Raw genomic sequence first — 24,833 nt, forward strand, 5'->3', positions numbered from 1 at the left:
GGATAGTGGAAAAAGACTTGGTCAGTATTACGAAGTATTATTGTGTGGGATAGGGGTGGAAAGACCTCTTTCAGCTGTGAGGTATGGGGGGGAAAGTCTCTGGGCAACTTTGTGACGATAGGGGAAAAAAGCTTTTTTGAAAAATAGGGTTAAGGAAAAAGAACGTGTTACCAGCAGGTCTTTTTCCTTGTTCAGGGATGGGGGTAAAAACTATGGAACTGTTAAAGAGAGAGAGAGAGAGAGAGAGAGAGAGAGAGAGAGAGAGATTTGATATACGGTATTAAAACTGGTGTCACAACATCTAGGTTAGAGAGAGAGAGAGAGAGATGTTGATCAACACCGCAGGGGATTGAGGAAAAGTCCTCGTTCAGCATTGTGAAGAAGTGGTGAAGACCTCCGTCAGCATGTTGAGGAAGAGTTGGAGAAGCCCTGGTCAGCAATGTGAGTGTGAGGGGCAGATGGGAGAAAGCTCAGTCAGCTTGGTAGTGAAAATGGGAGGAACTTCTCTCATAACGATGATAACAGCACATTGGTAATAGGGATGGGCCCCCTTTCAGAGATGTGTTGACGAAAGCCTTAAACATCATTTGCGGTAGGGTGGGGAAACCTAGGCCCCAGTATTTGCAAGGAGGATGGGATGGCCTTGGTCTTGACTTACTTTGACTGCAAGAGACCTCGATCAAAGCATATGCTGCAGGGAGAAGACCGCTTCGATCACAGCTCTTCCCGAGAGGACACTCAACTCGATCACAGACCTCTCTGAGAGGGAGGAACGTCGTCGATAAACAGCATATGCTAAAAGGTGATCTGGCCACAGATTTTTCAAGTAGGATGAAACCTAAGCCTTAGCATCCGCAGTTGGGGGAAGAGGGTATTGGGAATCTTTGTCGTGACAGTGATTATATATATATATATATATATATACATTATATATATATATATATATATATATATATATATATATATATATATATATATATATATATATATATATATATATATATATATATAATGTAAGTATATATGTGTAGACACACACATGTACATAAATACATACATACATACATTATTTGCATCTGTGATGATGAAAAAGAGAGAGAGAGAGAGAGAGAGAGAGAGAGAGAGAGAGAGAGAGAGAGAGAGAGGAATATAAAAAAATAAGTTAGGTATCATATTAAAGTTTTAGAATTTTTTCATAGATGACTAGACACCACCCTTACTTAATTAATCTGTCCACATAGAAGCAAGACGGATGCGAGAAGAATCCATAGTTTTCCCATTTCCAATTTAGACAATTACAGGTTTCTTCTCTAGTCGTGCGTTAGAAGTAAAATACAACCCAAGGGTAAACGATTTTTTTTTTTTTTTTTTTTTGATGAGTGGCTGGTCATCATGCTCCAGTATATACCTGGACTCCAGGTGACCATGGTTCCATGGCCGGTGAGATTTATTACATTAATTTTTCAAGCAACACTACTGCAAATAAAGTATTAGGAGAGAGTAATAGAATGTTCTAATATCTACTTACATTTTGATGTTTATTTATAAATTACCTATCCTTCGTCAGCTTAAAAAATCTTGTTTCTTTTCCTCAAAATCTACAGAGCTGATAATAAATTCTATCGAGAGTTTTGAAAATAATACTGTAAATAGCATTTGTCATTAATATGTGTAATTCCAGGAACCTAAGAATTTTCGTTTTAATCTTCTCATGCAAGCGGGGAAGACTTCGGTATTCCTGATTCCATAATAACTTAGATATGTTAAGAATTTTTTTCATTTCATGAATAGTAAATTGTAAGAAAGTTTATGCTACCATATTTGTATTTGGTTCGGTTACACTGTTTTCGTTCCTTGGTCGAAATTTGCGGTTATTTCTATTTTTGGCTTAAATACTCTGTATTTCGAGTAATGAAATGGCGAAACATAAGGTTTTGTCATCAATCGATAAAATAAAACTATATCACAAAATTCAGCTTTGAGTTTGTTATAAAATGTAAAAAATGTGGAAAACTTATAGCATATGTCACTAGTTGGTGAACGGCATCGGTTTTATTATTGAACAAAACCCAAAACCAAAATACACAAAGTTTTTTTCTTATTTGATTTAGTATTCATAAGTTCATCCACTCCCCGAGTAATACTGGCAAGGTAGGGGAAACGTATTTACCTCTGCTGAATTCCATCATGAGTCTGTCTCTAGGAGATTGCCTAATTCTGCTATTTAATTTGGATAGCGATTGAAATCACTCATTGGTTTAAATTTTGTTTTGTAAAGTAAAAATTAGAAGTAAAAGGATGCAAACCGATTACCAGAATTTCCCTTGCTTTCTGTAACACAAGTTTGATATCATATTTCGATGCTTAGAATTAAGAATAAAACGTAGACGAAGACGTTCAGTTACTTATAGAAACATCATGTCATTTCAGATTAAAAAAATTTTGTCATGGTTAACTGAATATTTTAATGGAATATATTTTGAATTTCATTAAAAGAGGAATTTCTCGAGTATGAATGTGTTATTCATTATGTGAATATGGTATGAAATATGTCCTTAACTGAAATACCGAAAGTACAATTATTGGATGCAACATTTCGTTAATTATGATATGAGTAAAAGTGTGTTGCGTTCTAATCATAGTTTTGAAACGAGACTTTGTCAGTGAAGTGAAACCCACACAAACGTCCCGTCACTTACATAAGCGTTTGGATTTAAAATGCAAATGTCCTTGTATTTACTGTGAGCCGGAGAGCAACGCTTACAAAGAACTGTAATTAAGTAACGGGAGTTGAGGCCTCCGATAATTTGTTATGTATGGGAGTTTCCAGTAATTACAGGAAACGTGGCAATTACATTAAGTGTAAAAGTAATGGAGAAAGATCAAATGTTCTGGTTGGCAGAGACCTCAGGATATTTTGTAGAATAAACAAGATCAGCAGACGCCATATGTTTGATTTTTTTTTTATTTGTTACATGAAAGAGAAAATGTATATATGTAGATTTTTGTTAAGTATTGACATTTAAATGAATTTTTCTTGTTTTTTCGTTACTGGCTGAGTTCTGTTGGGATTTTATGCGATTAGGGTGGTTATCTTGAAATTACTTACAGTTATTTGATATTTTAGATATGAGTATTTTACGGGTAGAGAAGTATAAAGGCCAGATCGATTGGAGATAAGATGAAAGAGGAATTGAGTTAATGAGTGGTGATAAATAAAGAAATTAAAATGACGTATGGAAATACTGAGACGAGACTTGAAAAAAAAGAATACTGTAAAATCTATTAAGAATTATGTAGAAAGCCTAATCTGAGGGACGATGGATGTAAAGTACTAGCATTATATTAGGGGAAGAGGGGCTGGGGTTCTACAGTACTAGTAGTAGTGGTAGTTGTGTATAAGTGGGTGTGGTAGTTGAGTAGTGGTTAGAGCACGCACGACAGCTACTGGGGAGCGATTCCACAGGGGATTTTCCTCAAGGTGATGGTGCGTCTTCGGAGAACACGCCTTATTCGGTATTCGTTTTAATGGGAGTCTACGCCCGGTAATTAAATAAATAGGCTTCCCCCCATAGAGTTTCCGCGTGCGTGCGCTCGCGTGGTTTGAGTGTGGGTGTGTTTTGTGTGTATGTGTGTGTGTGCGTCTGTGGGTGCCGCAGGTATCAGAAATAAGAGCAGAGAGTCGGGCGTACTTTTGCCCATGCAACTCTGTTGCGAACAAGTGAACTCTTGCTAATGATTGCATGACTTGTATATTATAAACAAACATTCCTTAAACTTGTTTAATGCCTGACTGTTTTCATGACAACTAATCAACTCGGTTCTTTTGTTTGTTTGCTTGTTTCTCATAGTGTTGCGTCCACATTGCATCAAAACGTCATAAACAAACGTCGCCAACTTACCGGATCACAAATCAGGTTGAAAACATGTCAACGACTTATTTGCAGTTATAGCCAGTGCTCATACGATTATCCAGCATCTGCGAAAGGTTCCTTCTTCACCTATTGTCGTTGGCTTATTTCCAACCTGTTTGCGATGTACATGCGATAAGTTGCCCACGTGTCTCTGACATGTTTCACATTAGTATGCGTGCACCCTGAGAGTTGAATGCCTCATGAAGGTCATTAAAGTTTATTCTCCCTTCTCCAGATAATTTGCTAACACACACACACACACACACACACACACACACACACACACCCGGCTTGTAGTCCCAGCTTTGTCGTCAGGAGCAATAAATGTGATCCACACCACCGTCGTCGACTTTCTCTCGACGTCACGTTGTCGCTGAGATAATATTGGCGAGGTGTACCGCTCGGGCAATTGGATTTGGCGCCGCAGAAATTGGAGTTATGAATGAAAGTGTTTATGAGGTTATTATGGATGTCAGGTCTGCTTAATACGCACCGCTGTTGTTGGCCATTTTATGCAGTTGCTGTTTTTATGGTCAGAGGTTAAACGGATTATTAACTTTCTCAGTTGTTGTACTCGGCCATTCCTAATAATGCTGCTGTTGTTAATGTTGTGGTAACTGATAACTTTGGAAGGGTTGTGATACATTGGCTCTAAAGGTCATTTTAGAATATAAAATTAAAAAGAACACGTTTGTGTTCTTAAATTTTTGAGGACGTGTGATCTCTGGGCTTTGCAGCTCACCTTTCTTTTTCACTGAGACGTTTTATAAAGATTCTTTTTTCCCCCTAGACATTTTATAAAGATTCTTTTTCCCTTAGACATTTTATAAAGATTCTTTTTCCCATAGACATTTTATAAAGATTCTTTTTCCCCCTAGACATTTTGTAGATTCTTTTTCCCCTAGACATTTTGTAAAGATTCTTTTCCCCCTAGACATTTTATAAAGATTCTTTTTCCCCTAGATATTTTATAAAGATTCTTTTTCCCCTAGACATTTTATAAAGATTCTTTTTCCCCCTAGACATTTTATAAAGATTCTTTTTCCCCTAGACATTTTATAAAGATTCTTTTTCCCCTAGACATTTCATAAAGATTCTTTTTCCCCTAGACATTTTATAAAGATTCTTTTTCCCCAGATTCTTTTTCCCCTAGACATTTCATAAAGATTCTTTTTCCCCTAGACATTTTATAAAGAATCGGGCATCAGCCTATCAATATATCTAAATTAAGCCAGCCAAGGGCTGGCACGGGCTCATGCTCTTCAGCAGCCTTTGCGCGTCTGCTATTTACAAGAAAAAAATTAGGAAATACCACAGAGGCTTACAGCATGATCAAGAACGAAGGAAAGGGTATCCATAATCCGCGAGTTATACCTTCGAGAAAAGGAAATGTCATCAGTGTAAGGTGATTGGGGGCTCCCCTTTTTGACTGACTTCGTGGGTTCACCTACAGTGTGACTAATTTTAGGTGGACGATGGAGGCAAAGCGGCTTATTTTTGGTTAAGGATTGATCATTTGTTCTGTATTCGACATATGCATGTGATCCATGGTACTGTGTATTTGTGTGTATATATATATATATATATATATATATATATATATATATATATATATATATATATATATATATATATATATATATATATATGTGTGTGTGTATGTGTGATTGTATAATTGTATATATAAATATTATATATATAATACACATGCATACATTTTTACATTTGTATATTTATGTATAAACAATTTACTTAGGATTAATCTTTTGTTCTGTATTTGACATATTCATTGTGATCCATAGTACTATATATATATATATATATATATATATATATATATATATATATATATATATATATATATATATATATATATATATATATATAATATATACATAAATACATGAATAATATACTGTATGTATATATATTATTTATACATTTATATATTTATATATAAACAGTTTGTGAAAGCGAACGGTGAATGTTGACTAAAAACATACCAGTCCATATAAATTACATAAAACATGATAAATTTATACATTTGATAAAAATAAATATTCCACGTCGTGCAGTGACTAAAACGAGTCGATTTGCATGAGAAATTTATTGGTGATGGGCAGTTGATTTGCTTTTATTGGTGAGTTTCATTTCCTGCTCCGTCTCTCGTTCCGAGGAATATCATGTGATTTTATCCAATTGTATTTTTAGTTTGATGCCTCTTGATATGTCAATTTCAACTCGGGGTCTTGTCATTGTCGTGATCGTCCCCCGTAATTTGCTGTTATTACTTCAGTGTTTCTATTTTGCGAGAATGTTACCGTAATTTTCTTTTTCCGAGTAGTGGTTATTGTTTCCTAGTTTCTGCATTGTTTGTCTTGGTAACCTTCATTTAGGGAATATCGGGTATATTGCGAAGACGCTTACAGAGAATCTGGGCGAAAACTTTTTTTCCCTCTTTTTATATGCTGTCTGAAAATCTGTCCGTTATTGCATGCAGTTCTGGTGCTTTCTTTTTTAACACGTGGGCATTTTATTGATTCTTTTCGTAAAAATTACAATAATAATTTTGTGCACAGGGTTAAAGAGCATAAACTTGATTATGTGGACAAGCAAGCAGAATTTTACGCTGCATTTCCTTATTTCGGTGAACGAAATTTCCCAAGCGCCATTTGTGCCACTGCAAGCACCCTTTCCTCCACTAGGGCAAAATTGAATCGCCAATGTTCTCAGAAATTTGAAGCAAAATTGCATGCATGTGATACAGCCTCGTAATTCTTATAGCAAAGATTCCTCTTTACGAAGCATCGTTTCCGTGATACGCCCCTTTTGTTTTGACACCTCATCCAGGGGGCTAAAACCTGTTACCTCTGAAAATCTCAAAGGAATTCCTCTACTCTTTAAAGCAGGGTGTAGTTGTAGCAACTGACCGAATGAATGAGGCGTGTGACGAGTGACTGCAATGGTCGTAGGGTGCGGAGGAGGATTTTCGTATCTGTCAAGGTTGTTGTCGTTGCCATTACTCTGTTTATGTTCACTGAAAGGAGACTTTCCTTTTACAAACACGTGAGTGAGTCAATGTTGTGTCGTGTAGCCCCCGAGAAGAGTTGTCCTTAATGGGGTGCGCACGATGCAGAAATTGGCTAACATCTGACCACGCAGCTGGCTATGCTTGCCCGTCAACACACCCTCAAACTAAACCACTAATGGCTTTTTATTCACTTTGGTTTTTTTTTTCTTTCTTTTTGTTTGTCCCTTCGTGATCAAAGTGTGGTTTTTGTGGTTTGTGTAGGTTTGCGCATGTGTATAAGGATAGGGAAACATTGTGTGTGTATATATATATATATATATATATATATATATATATATATATATATATATATATATATATATATATATATATATATATATATATATATATATATATATATATATATATATATATATATATATATATATAGAGAGAGAGAGAGAGAGAGAGAGAGAGAGAGAGAGAGAGAGAGAGAGAGAGAGAGAGGCTTAAAATCCAAATAACCCGTGTTACCAGAATTTCTTTCTCCCTTAGGTACATCTCATATTATATATATATATATATACAGTATATATATATATATATATATATATATATATATATATATATATATATATATATATATATATATATATATATTTATTTATTTATATATAATATACACTATATATATATTTATACATACATACAAACATTTTATATATAAAATTGTATGTGCATGCATGCATGTATTCGTGCATTTTTCTATGAGATTATAGTCTAACCAAAACAACCACCTATTGCTGGCAACTCGAAAACAACCAAGAGAAACTATGCTTGTATTCGTCGAATAAAAGCACACCTATGTAAAAACAAGAAAGCTAACATTCTCCGCCTCTTTGAAAAGTTGAAAGTGTGCTCCGTAACGCAGAGAGTGAGAGGATGCGTCAGCCGTGATGTCGTATGCCACATACTCACGCAAGGAGCAGCGTTGTTTAGTGTAGCTATTGTTTTCTTTTTTTAATTTCCATAATTTTTACTCTTGACTTATTCTTAAGTTACTCAGTTCGTTCATATTTCGTTTTATCGCCTTTACTGATTAACTGCTTTCTTTTAAACTTGTGCTTTAAATATTTTTATAGAATATTTGTAATAATCAGTTACAATGAATTATGTGACTAATTTTCCTGTGTGTTATGCTTTCAGTATTTTGGACTGAATACGTGTCTCATTTTTTTTTTTTTTTTTTTTAGTTTTGGAATTAAATATTGGCCTTTATTTTCCAGTATGCTCTGCCATGTTTCACTAGTAATTTTAGTTTACACTTATGAGTAACTTCTCTCTTTCGTTTCACTTTCTTAATTGGTGGCAGTATTTATTATTTTTTTATGTGATTGGCTTTGAAATTTCCTACGAAAACTTTTTACTTGTCTGGATAGAGAAACCGTATTGTCTTTCATTCATCATCATTGCCTCCAACGTCTTTCCTGTGTTTTATCTTCCCTAAATCTCCACTAATGTTGACCCTCCCCCTCTGATAGTCCTTATCCAAGTATGTATGAGTGTACCCACTCTTATGTTGCCTACAAGAGCCCAGGTGATATAACCACGTACTGTTCTCAGGGTGGTGTTGCAGGAAATACCCAGTGCACGATTTCTACACTGTATATTATTTGATATACATATCGTTTCTATAAATAGTTGAAGTCGTTTGTGTAGGCGTTACTTCTGCTTTTGTACCTCAGTTTGCTTCTTTGCTCTTTTGAAGGGGTTATTATGTACGTTGCAGCCAGAGTGACTGTAAAGATATTCACTCTGTTTTCCCCAGTTTTCTTCTTTACTCTTTTGAAGGGGTTATTATATACATTGCAGTTAGAGTGCCTGTAAAGATATTCACTGTATTTTCCCAAGTTTTCTTCTTTACTCTTTTGAAGGGGTTATTATATACATTGCAATTAGAGTGCCTGTTAAGATATTCACTCTGTTTTCCCCAGTTTTCTTCTTTACTCTTTTGAAGGGGTTATTATATACATTGCAATTAGAGTGCCTGTTAAGATATTCACTCCGTTTTCCCCAGTTTTCTTCTTTACCCTTTTGAAGGGGTTATTATATACATTGCAGTTAGAGTGCCTGTAAAGATATTCACTCTATTTTCCCCAGTTTTCATCTTTACTCTTTTGAAGGGGTTATTATATACATTGCAGCGAGAGTGCAGTTTTCTTCTTTACTCTTTTGAAGGGGTTATTATATATATACATTGCAGTTAGAGTGCCTGTAAAGATATTCACTCTATTTTCCCCAGTTTTCTTCTTTACCCTTTTGAAGGGGTTATTATATACATTGCAGTTAGAGTGCCTGTAAAGATATTCACTCTATTTTCCCCAGTTTTCTTCTTTACCCTTTTGAAGGGGTTATTATATACATTGCAGTTAGAGTGCCTGTAAAGATATTCACTCTATTTTACCCAGTTTTCATCTTTACTCTTTTGAAGGGGTTTTGAGTGCAGTTTTTCTTCTTTACTCTTTTGAAGGGGTTATTATATATATACATTGCAGTTAGAGTGCCTGTAAAGATATTCACTCTATTTTCCCCAGTTTTCTTCTTTACCCTTTTGAAGGGGTTATTATATACATTGCAGTTAGAGTGCCTGTAAAGATATTCACTCTATTTTCCCAGTTTTCTTCTTTACCCAGTTTTACATTGCAGTTAGAGTGCCTGTAAAGATATTCACTCTAATTTCCCAGTTTTTCTTCTTTGCTCTTTTGAACGGGTTATTATATACATTGCAATTAGAGTGCCTGTTAAGATATTCACTCTGTTTTCCCCAGTTTTCTTCTTTACTCTTTTGAAGGGTTATTATATACATTGCAATCAGAGTGCCTGTAAAGATATTCACTCTATTTTCCCATCCATAGATATTTCCCTTTTTATGGAGAAAGAACTGTCCAGCTTACCTTTAGTTTCTAACTTTCCCATTCTTTGAAGTAACTTTTTCACTATGCCAATAAATTAAAGAAAATTTCACTATGCCAATAAATTAAAAAAAAAAACTGTTTCCATTTACCGAGTATTAACTACATTCATTATTCCCTTATTTTCTATAAAAATATCTTCTGCCCTCTTGCTTCTGAAGTAACCATGTCTGTTACCTCAGCAAGCTTAGTATTGCTACCACGGTCTCAGCAAGTGTTTTTGTCTGCAGTTTTCGAGGGAGACCATCATTCAAACGCAGTGACGTGGGAGATGATGAGTTACGATGGGGGTTGTCTCCTCAAAGAACAAACAACCCTTATTTAGTAGTGACTAGAAAAATTGTGCGTGGTCATCCGCGGCTCTTTCCCCATACTCCCCCCTTTAATTCTATTCTTCTCTGTCTCTGTTCCTTGGTTTTGGAAAGTAAGGTGTTCTTGCTTATTCACATTCTTCTCCTAAGCTCTGTTCACAAAATATTTCTGTTTCGTGTCCGTTCGTTGTCTATGAAGACCTATTGTCTCTCCTCTCATCACTTGGCTTCAAGGGGAAAATAATTTTTACATAAATGCATAAACTTTCCTATTGCCTCCCTTATTACCCGTAACTACATCTGGTTTTCAGGCCATGAATTCATAAAGAAATTACACATGCACACGTTTGCCCCTGTGTCTCCCCCCACACACACGCACAGCTATACATATTCGTCGTTTTGTGTTGCATTCCTGATGTGCAAAGATATACCTCAAATGATTTCTTGGATGTTGAACTCAAAGACGTTGCAGGAGTCATAAAATATTCGTGTCCTTGCCTTTCTTTGTATTTCAAACCAGAGGTTTTGATTATATATGTTATAAGTACACACACATTTATATATATATATATATATATATACATATATATATATATATATATATATATATATATATATATATATATATATATATATATATATATATATATATATATATATATATATATATATATATATATATATATATATATATATATACACACACACATAATAAGTGTGCGTGGTTTTCCTAAAACGTGACACTGTTAAAGGAAAAGAAAACAGCAGTCACTGCCATATTCATAATATTAACTGTGACTAAGTCGCAGCCTTGTAGACGCTTCAAAAATACCGGTACATGCAGTTACTTATCTGCCTCTCCTCATCCTCAGAATTATTTTCTATCGTGCTTCACTTTAGCTTAATGTTTTCGCATATTTCATCAAGAATAGTTATTATGGTTGTCACCATCATCACTTGAATTATTCTTTCTTTGATGTTTTCGTGTGCTTGAAGAGATTATTATTATTATTATTATTATTATTATTATTATTATTATTATTATTATTATTATTATTATTATTATTATTATCCACTAAGTTCTCAACTCCGTTCGCTAACTTTGTTTCTTCACTCTGTAATTCTCAATAATGTATTTTTTTCGATTTCTATGCCTGAGGAGATTATTATTATTATTATTATTATTATTATTATTCTCCACTAAGTTCTAAACTCCGTTCCCTACCTTTGTTTCTTCACTCTCTAATTCTCAACAATTTTTTTTCGATTTTTATGCTTGAGGAGATTATTATTATTATTATTATTATTATTATTATTATTATTATTATTATTATTATTATTATTACTCTCCACTAAGTTCTCAACTCCGTTCCCTACCTTTGTTTCTTTACTCTCTAATTCTCAATAATGTTTTTTTTCGATTTCTGTGCTTGAGGAGATTATTATTATTATTATTATTATTATTATTATTATTATTATTATTATTATTATTATTATTATTATTATTCTCCGATGCCTTCTACCCCTCGTTACTTATCTTTGTTTCCTCACTCGCTAATTCTTGATGTATTTTCAAGTTCTGTGCACTTGTATCTCAAAGCCTTCCGCCTACACGGTAGCTCCTGCCAGTGACGGGAACTGTGAGCTCGCACGTGCATTCGACGCCTGCGAGATACCTGATGTTTTATTGCCCCTTTCTCTAATTTTGCCTGGGCGTAGTAAAATGGCGAGTGGTGGCGTGGAAACAAAGCACATTCATCGTCAGAATCCTCGCCAAATTCTTTGAAGTCTGTCTGTTATCAAAGCTTGCTTGCATGCATTCTCTCTCTCTCTCTCTCTCTCTCTCTCTCTCTCTCTCTCTCTCTCTCTCTCTCTCTCTCTCTCTCTCTCTCTCTCTATATATATATATATATATATATATATATATATATATATATATATATATATATATATATACATACACATATGTATATATATATGTGTGTGTGTGTGTGTGCGCGTTTGTCGCGTAATTGGAACCTCAAGTTCAAGCGAAGGTGCAGTGCAATACTATCCTAATATTATTCTCCTTGCATTTTAATACATTTTTATCTGTTTGTTAATTTATTATTTTTATCTTTATTATGTGGGATCTCTTCAATCTGTATTTGCCTTTACCTCCTCTCGCTTCTTCCTAAAGAACACCATATTCTTTGGAAGCTTGAATTTCAGGTCAATGGCCCCTGTGGGCTTGTTCCATATGAATAGGTTTCAACTTCTGAATAATAATAATAATATATTGCAATATACTAATGTACCTGCTCGCACAAAGTTTTAAAGTTTTGAAGATGTATATATGTAATGTTGACATTGTTTTTCACATTTTCGTACTCAGGGAGGCTTACTGGTCCCGTTCCAACATGTAATTCAATATTTCAGCATTGTTGACTGTATTTGTGACTTTCTCTCTCCTGTCTGCTAATTTACTCATACCCACACCCTGACAGTGCCCCAGCCTCACCTGCATTGCCAAAATTCTTTCTGATTAATTTCCCCATTTTGCCTCCCAGAGCGAAACACGGCAGGTGTTATAACCTACCCCGACAGGTGCATGAGTGAATAACAGGGTGGATGGTACGTTTGAACATCTGTTGTTAGGTTATCCTCGCAAGGTGCTTATGATATTTTTTTTTCATTGTTTTGTTGGCTTTCGGCTAAACTGTGATTCTTTTTATATGGGTTGTGAACATCAGGTCGCTTAATTTTGTGTTAATAATGTTGCTGTTTTCTTTTTTTTGGATTATTATTCGTGTAGCAAGCATTAAAATGAAGTGCCCTTCTTTGTTAACATGGAAAATTTTTCATATAATAATTAAGAGTTAATTATATTTCATTGTTTTGAAGTCTTTCATGCCCTACTAATAAGTCAAATCATAAATCCTTTGAATCCCCTGGTTTATGGGAGTGCATGTTTACGGTACAATTCGATTAATTTTTGGAGACAGTTTTGTATCTCATTTCACATTCGACGATAAATATCAGGAACCGTTATTGATTCTTATACATAATATTAAGACAGTTCAGTATTACTGAAGTTTTGAATATTTGGTCCGTAACACTGTACGTTGGAAAAGTGCGCAGGTTAATGTACTTGTTTTTATAAACATGTGTTCCCGTATCTATTGTGAGAGGTTTGTGATAGCGTGTGGGAAATAAACACATGCTTTAGGCTTGTAGATTATCCACAGCACTTCTGTCAAATCTAATCGCCGTCGAGCTCCACTTTGAAGGCTGCCACTTGTACTGAGAACTCTGGGTGCACTTGTTGGTGGCATAAATCTGTAGAGTGGATTTTACTCTCTCTCTCTCTCTCTCTCTCTCTCTCAGTCGCTTTCTTTCTCTCCCGAAATCAGTATCAGTATATTAGAATACATTAAAAATCAGTATGTCTATTGGAATCCCCCCCCCTTTCCTCTTTCTTATGATACTGTTCAAGGACGTCATATCTGACCTCTCTACACACCCCACCCCCCACCCCCATCAAAGAGTATACCAGTAGGGCCTCGACGAGGTCATCCTCACCCCACCTTTGGTGAAACCAGTCACAAGATCTAAAATTATTTATCACGTAACAGTGCATGACTCTCACGTAAAGCACGACCGATGATCAGTTAATTTTTTTTTCAAGTGTTATTGATGTACAAAATTTGGTTTTCAAGGGGTATTGATGTAAAAAAAATGTTTTTCAAGGGGTATTGATATACAAAATTTGTTTTCAAGGGATATTTATGTATATTTGGTTTTCAAGGGGTATTAATGTAAAAAAAATTGGTTTTCAAAGAGTATTGATATACAAAATTTGTTTTCAAGGGGTATTGATGTATATTTGGTTTTCAAGGGGTATTGGTGTACAAAATTTGGTTTTCAAGCGGTATTGATGTACAAAATTTGGTTTTCAATCGGTGATGTACACAATTTGGTTTACAATAGGTATTAATGTATAAAATTTGGTTTTCAATTGGTATTGATGTACAAAATTTGGTTTTCAATCGGTGATGTACACAATTTGGTTTTCAATAGGAATTATTGTGCAAAATTTGGTTTTCAGTAGGTATTAATGTACAAAATTTGGTTTTCAGTAGGTATTGATGTACAAAATTTGGTTTTCAGTCAGATGTATATTTGTGTTTCAGGGGTTCTTGATGTACAAAATTTGGTTTTCAATCTGTACTGACGTACAAAATTTGGTTTTCAATCGGCACTGACGTACAAAATTTGGTTTTCAATCGGTATTGACGTACAAAAAATTGCTACGCTACTGCTTCAGTCGAAATTAGCTGCTGCACCTCTGCTGTACGTCCGTTGGGGGTGGGTGGGGGCTAGCGACCTCCCAAACCAGTGAGTGAATGGTATGCAAGTGCCCACTGCTACCCACTTATTCTAATGACAGACGCATAAAGTAGACGCCCACGACTTCTCATAACCCCCCCCCCCTCCCCAAACACTTTACTCGACCGACCCCATGTGCGATGTTGTTTATACCATTCAAAGGGCACAGCTGGCTAAATCCTCAACGACTCCTGCCCACGTCCGTAAGGCCTGATGGCCATTCACCTACTTCCTTGTCGTCCTTCTTCTATCTTCTCATCTCCCCCCACCCCCTCTTGCCCTGCCCTGCCCTGCCCTGCCCGTCACGACGATCACTCATGTATGTCACCCTTGTCAGCTGCTTCTGCTGCGACGCCACCCGTGAGTTTTCAACCCCGCCCATCTCGCAGCTTCACTATCATAGTCATAGTCATACCCTTGATGTCGCCGTGGCAGACCCAGTTCAGCTGCTGTCCGGTCATATGCATCTGTGCTCCTCTTAGTTTAGTTGTTTGTGTTTATCTTAGTTGTTTGTGCTTGTGATGTTATCTTGCAGAGCTTATCTATATATTAGTTTTTTTTTTTACCTTGTTAGTCTGCGAACGGCTGTTGATTTCTTTAGTTTGGTTTTAGGATTTAGATGTGTCTCATTTTTTTCTTTACTTATGTCGTGTAGAGAATCACTATTTCCTGTATTGATTTGTAATATATCTGATGAATTAGACTCTTTGAAATTCCTTTACTGGAATTGCAGTTTGGGCCTTTGGGTGTGAATTGTATATAAGATAAGTTTCCCTCCGTCTTACCTCATTCAGTCTTATTACTCATCCTTATCCTGGATTCACCCACTCACTCTGAGGATAAAAAAGAAAAAAAATATCATCCACCCCCGCATCCTACCTTGCAGAACCTCTCCCGATTAAACACCACCCACATGCGCAGCTGACACCAACCCACCCGCCCACCCACTCCTGCAGGTGCCGCCCAGGCGATGCACGACCACCCTTGACCCAACATTCCTGAGACGCCCTCCGATCGTTCCCTGGTGGTTAGGGGTGACTCTTTTACCCTTTCCATAAGGAGTTTCAGCTGTAATCATGCAACGACGCCTAAAAAGAATTACTTGGTAACTTGGATACGTCGGCCAAATAAAGGATATATCGGGACTTGCCAATAGACTCTTCGTGTCCTTTTTCTCTTTTCTTTATTTTAGTGACGTCAGCCGTGTGGAATTCGTCAGGGTTGAATGTTTGTTTGGATAGTTTTTCTTTTTCGGCCTGCAGACTCGGCGTTCAAACTGGCATTACGTAAAGTCCGTGGGCGTTTCTTTTTTAACTATCGGTTCCTGTAATGAAACGTTCTCTCTAATTCATTAAGATGCTACTATCAAAATTAAATATTTTCCAGTAAAGTACAAGTTTCAAGTTAAAAGTTGTAAGGGCGACGGCAAGGTTACACTCCACTATCCACCGAATAGGGAATTTTAACTGCATCGCCATTAAAGGAAAAAGTCGTTGTATTGAATGTAAGCAGTGAACGCAAATGCTTACTTTGCAAATAACCTACAAAAACCTTCGAAAATGAAGGGAAAATATTTGGGTTCTTTAATCTTACGAATTCTTTGAAGAATATTGGATGCATAAGTACTGAACTTCACTCTGGCATCAACTTTTTAAATAGCGTGTAGCACTGTAAGAATGTAAGGCGTTTTGCATGCACTTGTTTTTAAACGAGGTCAATGAAAATTAGACAGTCATCATAAATTCTTGATAAATAATGTTGTGGTAAGTATTAGTTTCTCTCTCTCTCTCTCTCTCTCTCTCTCTCTCTCTCTCTCTCTCTCTCTCTCTCTCTCTCTCTCAACTTAGTTCGGGTTTCTGATATCACTGCATTTTTACTTGACCTTACAAATTACTTTATATCATTTTTCGTGTTTCCTGCTCATAGCTTAGTTAAAGATTTTGCCTTAGTTAAAATTACATTATTACATTACACTATTACTCTAAGATTGTGTTTCCAGTAATAAAAGAAAAGCAATTTTTTTCAACTTATAATAAGTCTTAATTCAGAGAGATTGGTATAAGTCTATGTAATTTTGTACTTATTTCATATTTTAAATATTTTTCTGATTTTATATTTTAGATAATAGTTCTTTGATTTCATATTTTAGATTATATTTGTCGGATTTCATATTTTAAATGTAATGTATTGGGTGTAAATATTTGACGTCCAAATGTCAGAAGTGCTCACGCATAAGATGTACTGTACATGTTATCATGAAAGTTATCATGAAAGGTGATTCATTTACCTTAGTTTTGTCATTACTTAAGGTTCTTTGCAGCGTCCCTTTTCCCCCCTAGCTGCAACCCCTTTCATTCCTTTTACTGTACCTCCATTCATATTATCTTCCTTCCATCTTGCTTCCGCCCTCCCCTAACAATTGTTTCATAGCGCAACTGAGAGGTTTTCCTCCTGTTACACCTTACAAACCTACCTACTCTCAAATTCCTTTCCAGCGCTGAATGACCTCATAGGTCCCAGCGCTGGGCCTTCGGCCTAAATTGTATTCTACATTTACTTTAGTTTTGTGATTCAGAATTTAATTTATAGATACATTGTAAATATAGTATGCCAATTAGTGTAGGTTACTGAAGGCAACATATTTTCCCCTTCATTAGAATTTTTACCTTCTTAAGTTAACAGATTAGAAGTAATATTAACTTGCACCCAAGAGCTCCAGGGTAGAAGTCTTTGATAATCTTTTTTTAACTTGTATTCAAGTTGCTTTTTTCCTCTTTTGTAGTCAACCAAGCGGTCAGAAAATCGATGACTTTCTAATCGCTCTTACTTCCCCCACCTTAGAGGGGCCGGTGGGGGTAATGGTGACCCTGGACCTCCTGTATTTTTGGGTGTGTTATTATGTTTGAATAAGGGTTTTGTTATGGGGTCTCCTGGATCGGAGGTTGGTTTTGCTTGTACTGGATTTGGGATGGGTTTGGAATGTCGCGAGTGGCGATTGGGTTTAAGGGCAAATGAATTGGGTTATGGTTATGAAAAGGGGGCGAGTGTTGTTGTTAAATGAATTTAAGAATCATTTTGTGGAGTTGCCTACATTGAGGAATGGTCCCCTGAAAAGAGAGTTTTTAGGCCATATGGGGATCCCTGAATTGGTTTTGTTAAATGGGACCTACTGCAGTAACCCTATTCTTTGACTTAAACGTGATCTTCTAACACACACACACCCTCCAACACCCAACCCACTGTGCTCCTCCCCTCCCCCGTGTCGCCAGCTCTTCCTCTCAACCTGTCATATTATCGGGCCTTGGTGGTTACCTTACGGCCTTTCGGGAGAAGAATTAATTATATGTTTTGAGGTAGCGCGTAATTAGGTTTTGTTGCTAATGATGGTGGTGATGGTGATGCTGTTGGTCGCCTTGTTTTTTAATAGAATGGATATTGTAGGTCGCTGGAGAGCGAGTTGAAGAAGTGCGTAGGTGAAATCTGGTTGTTTGTTGTCGGGAGGCAGCGCGGCGGTGTTTGTGAGAAGTAACGTCTTTGTGAAAGGTATTTCTGGTAATGATTTTCAGTAGCGGTATTTTCATTCTGAGTCTTATTGTTTGTATGCGTATGTGTTTTCATTCTTTTATAAAAACATTGTGACGCGGCAAAAGTTGTTGCAAAAGTTTTTTTTTAACAAAGAATGGGTTTGTTAAAATAGATCTCATTAATCATTTGTGTAAAAAAGAATTTTAATTACTGTTTTTATTGTTGTGCAAATCTGCACAAAAGTTGACATGAAAAAAGGGGAATTTTTAAAAATTTGTAGACACTTGTTGCACCCTTGACTAGTTGATAGTATGAGCAGCTTTTTGTAGAAAATGTTCATATTTTTATAATTTTTTAAGTTTTTGGGGTTAATTCCTTCATCATTTTGACCTTTTCGGTACTAAAAAAACAATGTAATTTTTATTGTTGTTCCAAAGCTGCTTAAAAAAAAAAACTTCAACGAGGCGCCTTTAAAAGAGCAAAATTGGAAGTTGACCTCTACTGCTGGCCTTTGGTCTTCGCTTCTAAGTTTGGAAGCTCAGGAAGTAACTGTACTTAGAGGCTATTGCAGGTTTTCTTGAGAGCCGACGTTTATGAAACTTTTATTTGCTTGATGCTTAATGACCTTTGGAAAGACTTCCTGACATTTTTTTTAGGAAAGATTTTTGCTGATTTGTATAATTATGTCAGAGCGTCTCTTCACAAGGCGTCTTTCACATTCTGTAAATTGATTAGAAGTTTAATTAGATAATTGTCAGTGAAATATCCTGAAGGTGAGAGTGAACTAAACATCATTTTAAGATCGAATCCCATTCAGGGATGTCTTTTGGGTTTAGATTTCTATGATTCTTCGCCGTGGGACGAAGGTGCCGCATCGAATCGCATGCCATTCCGTTTGGTTCCAGAACTTCGTGGTGCGTGGTTCCAGAACCTCTTGTTGTGTCTGGTTCTTAGGCGCTTTCTTCCTCCCTCCCCCACCCCCCCTCCTTGACGTTCTCACTCACGCACTTAGCCCAGAGTTACAAATATCGTATTTGTAGTTTTGTTCGCTTCATTCAGAAGTTATACTGTACTCCATTTGTGTGTGTGTGTGTGTGGATACCTGCTGCGCATGCTCAAGCGAAGTGGCGCTCATTTTTTTTTTATCTTTTATTAGAAAAATATTACATTTCTTTTACATAATAAGAAAAATATTACATTTCATTTACATAATTAGAAAAATATTACATTTCATTTACATAAGTGGGATACCAGAATGTTACAAAATTATATGCCTACAATATTTACAAATTATTATGGATTAAAAAAAATTAGAAATAAAAATCAATATACTTTTTACCGAATACATTTGCACTTTTGTCGAATTCGTTTCTTTCAATCACCATTTCATTCATGCTCATTGGCCCTAACTGTGGTTTGTATACGATAAACATCGTATTCATATACAACTTCAGTTTCTCAAGGTGCAACGAAAGTAGTCACTGTAACTGTTGGAACTACTGTATTGCTTACTGTGGGCTACCTGTACCGTCACAGATCAGCCTCTCTTGATAGTCAGCTATAGGAAAGTGCCCACTTTTTTTCTGGGCGTTACTTAATAGTGTTTTGTGGGTGAAAGGGGCTTTGAATTTCGGTCTAGATGGGATAGGACTAGTGGTCCGTCACAAACATAATAGTGGGGTTTACGTTAGGCCTATGGACGTATGCGTCCAATACCAGTCCCCATCTCCCGTTCATCTTTTTCTTCGATTTGGCTCCAGGGGATTTCGGTTAGGAAATTTCGTGGATCCCGTATCCGTGCCTCTAATTGATAGCTCCTCCTATGAAAAGAAAGTTATCTGGGCGGTGAAAAGGAGAGAATTCTAGGAATTGATGTAGTAAGGGTCGAGGCTATTTTAAGGTAAGCCCTTGTGGCGCTGTTGCAGTTTTGTAATGGTGAGTTTGTAATGATGAGTGTTTTAATGTAATTTTCTTCTTTTGCAGGTTGGTGAACATTCCATTGTGGCGGAGTCATCACGAGTCGTATGGTAACGTAGTAAAACTTTTATATATGCCTTAAACGTTTTAGGGTATAATTATATACATTTACATCTGCATAATTCTTTCCACTCTTTTTGGCTGGTAGGATTATAAAAGAAAGAATTGTTTGAGAGTTATTGTCTTGTTGGGTGGGCGCCACATTTAAACATTTTCATGGTGTTGATGTAATCTAGTTATTATATCGCACAAGGAACACCAAGATTATTGTACCTTTTCTAGCTCAGTTGGCACACCAGAGTTATGCGAGCAGGTGATAGGTGGCATCCTGTCCCTTCGCCACGAAAGACTTACGCGTTATTAGCCCTTCCCTGTACCCTTCTCTCACCACACCCATTCATTATAGAACCCTTTTCATTTTTCGCCCTTTCTTGTCCTCTCTTCAACCTTTCCCCAAATCCTCCTTCTCCTCCTCCTCCTCCTCCTCCTCCGGTGAATCACAGACCACCACTCGTACATCCTAACCAATCCTTCCTAACTTCCAGGATCTTGAGATTGCCACAGAGATACCAGAGTCGAATATTTTCGTGGTATCTGTAATCACTACTTTCCAATTCCCTTGAGAGCGTTGGATTTGGCAGCGCCGTGGTGACACGCCCAGGACACAACCTGGATACCCAGAAGGGCGGAGAGGGTATAGTAGTAGGCTTTGCTTAGTAACAAATCAGCTGGCACGATTCTTAGACTCTGTTGCTAGTTCTTCTTCCTAGAGTTAATCCGGTTAATGGTGTTTATTTATGGAAATGAGGCTCAGCTAATGGTATTTGTTAGTTGCTGTTCTTAGAGTTGGTAGTTCCATTGGTGGAATTTTTATCGGCATCCGTGGCATAGCTAAAATATTTATATTTTTTGTTACCTCTTAATTCTCACCTGGCTCATACGCTTATTTGCCTGGGTATAAACCAAAGTTGTTGTTGTTTTTTTATTATTATTATTATTATTATTATTATTATTATTATTATTATTATTATTATGCAATAAAAATCCACAATTATATAGTAAACTATATTACTACGTAGTAATATAGTTTACTGTATAATTGTGGATTTTTATTACACAAACTTTTTTCACGAGATTGTGAATTTCATAGCATAATAATAATAATAATAGTAATAATAATAATAATAATAATAATAATAATAATAATTATTATTATTATTATTATTATTATTATTATTATTATTATTATTATTATTATTGCACGACCAATTATTTCATAGTCGTGGTGAGAAGGTTGACTATATACAGATTTTTAAATGAAGAGAATCATGCCGGTCGCTTTCACTTGGAAAGATTCACGCATTGTCGTGTTTTAAATGGTATTTGTCTGTCATCCTGCGCTGACGTTTAATTGCAAGTCGGCGAGTGAGAGAAAGTGAGAAAAATGAAAGCGTCGGTGTTTATTGGGTAAAAAGTAATTTGGCCACGCATAGTGTTGAATTTCCTACTTCTCTTCATGAGAGTTACAATTAGAATGTTTAGCGGTGGTATTAGTTAGTAGATGTCATAATAGATTGCAGTGAAACGATGATATAAAAATAAGACTTTTTATGACGTAGTTTTAAATGGTGTATGTTGAGCGGTAGTATTATAGAATATTTAATAATAAAGTGAAACGATGGTATAAAAATAAAAGGCTTTTTTATGATTTAATTTTTAATGGTGTATTAAATGTGATGCATCTTGGCACAACTTGAATAAATCTGAGATAATGTGAGTTAACATTTAACATTTGTTAGGAATCAAACTTGCTTTGTACCTCCACCCTCCCGTTAATGTTCCTTATAACTCTGCCAACGAAATTGGGTGGATACTTTTCACCAAAGCCTGTTAACCTGTCGCGCGCACGCTTGACTTATGCATTGGTGAGACGCTAGAAGGTAAACAATTTCGATACATCGACAGGTTGTTAGAAACACGAATTCTTGTTCGTAGTTCCTTTATGTAAGCACTCCTGTACTTTGTCGCAGACATCATTTTTATGGATTTAGTTAAACATATTATTTGAGTGATAGTTATTGTTATATTAAGCTGACCTTGCCTCGGCAAAAACTATTTCTCCCTGGGTGGCCGTTACAAGCAAGCAAGCAAACTAGGCCGGAATAAGTAACTTGAGGGGTGAGAGAGAGTGTAGAGGAGAATGTGGAAGTGAGTTGTAAAGTGTATGAAAAAGGAATGACGAGGAGATAGAAAGATTAGGGTCGACATTTATCAGTAGAAAGATTAGGGTCGACATTTATCAATTAGAATCGTCACACGTTTTTTATATATCTATATATTTGGTTTTGGTTATGGAGAACATATAATAAAGTATTGATGAAATATCCAGAGCGTGTAAAGGTAAGCATATCATCACCATCAAGGTCATCAAGGTATGCTCGAATGATCTCAGATGTTATTGTTTATTTCTCTTTTTTTACACTCTCTCTCTCTCTCTCTCTCTCTCTCTTTGCCTGAGTGATCTCAGTATGTTGTTGTTTCCTTCTCTTTTTACATTGGATTCTCTCTCTCTCTCTCTCTCTCTCTCTCTCTCTCTCTCTCTCTCTCTCTCTCTCTGTTCTCTCTCGAGTGATCTCAGTATGTTATTGTTTCCTTTTCTTTTACACTGGACTCTCTCTCTCTCTCTCTCTCTCTCTCTCTCTCTCTCTCTCTCTCTCTCTCTCTCTCTCTCTCTCTCTCATTTATAAACAATTACAGGCATTTTATCCTATTAAAGGAAAGTTTTCCTTCTGAAGGCCAATTTACCTTTTTTTCACTATATCTCGTTACAATTCTTTCGTTATTATTCAGCAGTATTACTCTTGTTCTGACCTCCAGATTTAGATGCCTTTTTTTTTTTTTACTCACTTTATTTTTCATGTTTTCTCTGCTGTTTGTATCCGATGCCCTTGATTTTTTATTCCTATTTTTGAACGCACGGCCATGTTGTTGTTATTATTATTATTATTATTATTATTATTATTATTATTATTATTATTATTGTTATTATGTGCATGATAAACCCTTTGACTTGAAATTCAAGCTCCCAAAGAACATGGTGTTCATTTGAAAGAAGTTACAGAAGAGAATAGAAATTATAGAAAATTAGAAAAGATAGAAAGACATTAATAACTTTAAGAAATAAGTAGATAGAAATATAAATAAATTAGTAAAATACAGGGTGGTTAATCAACTTTGATAAATAAATAGATAAAAATATAAACAAATTAGTATGATACAAAGTGAATTGTTTTAGGGTAACAATGCATTGCTTTTTCCGTTCGAACTTTTGAGGTTCTAGCAACACAACATCCTCAGTTAACGGTGTGAGGAATAAAAGACCTCTGGAACTGAGAAGTTCTTCTCATTCTCTGTTGCCTCGTGCCTTCTCGCCATTAGCATCTAAGTAGGAGTCCTTCTGATCTGCCAGCATTCTCCCTTCTAGTAGCAATTAAGGAGGGCGTCTTTAGCATCACCCTTCAGTCCTCTAGCTGTTATAGCATCCAAGGAAGGGGCCTTTTTGACGAGCCAACAAGTCCGCTTCCTACACCAGTCCCTCCCGTTTGTCGGATTGTTATCTTTTGTAATGACCCTGGCTCCAGCTGCAGGTTGCTGAGTGAAGGTACGCGCTTGGTGGAGGAGTACACGGTTACGCTCGAGACACGATTGACTCGCTGGCTGTTGGTGTTGTTGTTGATTGCATAAGAATAGAAAGGGAATAGTGACGTGTACGAGCAAGTTTCTAGAAGTTGGATCTATATTTTATGCATAGACTTAGAGAAATGTCTGTTTGTAGGAGTGGAATGACTTTGAAGTTAGCATGTAAGTTAATAAATGAATATAATTTGCAGTGATGTTTTGTGTGTCAGTCCTCGTACGTTGGTATATTAATGGGGTTCCACGTTGTATTTTCGTCCCTCCTTGTTTGTCAAGTTCTGACGTTTGTGGTATACTGAAGGGTCTGAACCATTTTCACCATTTTATACGCGTGAAGTAAGGTAGTTCGGTTTGTATCTTATTATATATTTCGTCCGTCTGCATGCCATAAGCCTTGAGTTGCTTTTTTAAAAAAAATTTCAACAAAAGTGACTCCACAGGAAGATGAGACAACGTTTCTGCCATCTACGTTGCTTAATTTTGAAATAAAGATGAACCTTTGTTCAGATAACACAAGCTCTGCTTCTTCATAGACCCACACAGAAGGCTGTTCGCTAGTAAATATTATATATATTTCGTATTTTATGCATCTGTCTGTTTACTAGCGCTAACATTTGTTCCTCGAGATATTTAATATACATGTCACCGCTGTCTTCCTCCTCCTCTGTTTGTTCCCACAGCTTGCATGGGGCCTCTCTCACGCCCATAATGAGTTCACGATTACCCCATTTGTATTGCAGTGATGGGAAGAGGGGACTTGTTAAGATTGTAAAGGGTTGGGGGGATGGTTAGGGGGTCGCTAACATTTGGGAGGGGTTGCCGGGACTGGTATTGCAGTTAATGTGTGTATTTATTTGCTCCAGAGCCGCGTTGGTCCCGTCCTTGGGTCTCGAACAAAAAGTAATGGAAAAGAAACAGGAAAAAGTGGATGACCTTCCTACATCAGTGTGTCCGGAGTGAGGGCAGCTCTTCTTCCTCCTTCTCCACCTACTCCACCCACTCACTCATCTTCCTTCTCTTCCTCCACCGCTTCTCGTACTACTACTAACCCCCCCTCCCC

At 36.3% G+C, this 24,833-nt stretch overlaps 1 protein-coding gene across 4 annotated transcripts in view; it reads left to right on the forward strand.

Moving 5' to 3' along the window:
* LOC136830786 (Krueppel-like factor 8) overlaps positions 1–24,833 on the forward strand; it is a 196,598-nt gene that overhangs the window by 54,246 nt on the left and 117,519 nt on the right. The window contains exon 2 of one of the 4 annotated variants that reach the window (XM_067090704.1): positions 20,084–20,127. The exons of the other annotated variants lie outside the window; for them this stretch is intronic. The gene's annotated coding sequence lies outside the window, so the exon portion shown is untranslated. The remainder of the gene's footprint in view (positions 1–20,083; positions 20,128–24,833) is intronic. 4 annotated transcript variants of the gene reach the window in all.

The sequence above is a fragment of the Macrobrachium rosenbergii genome, chromosome 47 (assembly GCF_040412425.1).
Source record: "Macrobrachium rosenbergii isolate ZJJX-2024 chromosome 47, ASM4041242v1, whole genome shotgun sequence".
Lineage (NCBI taxonomy): Eukaryota > Metazoa > Arthropoda > Malacostraca > Decapoda > Palaemonidae > Macrobrachium > Macrobrachium rosenbergii.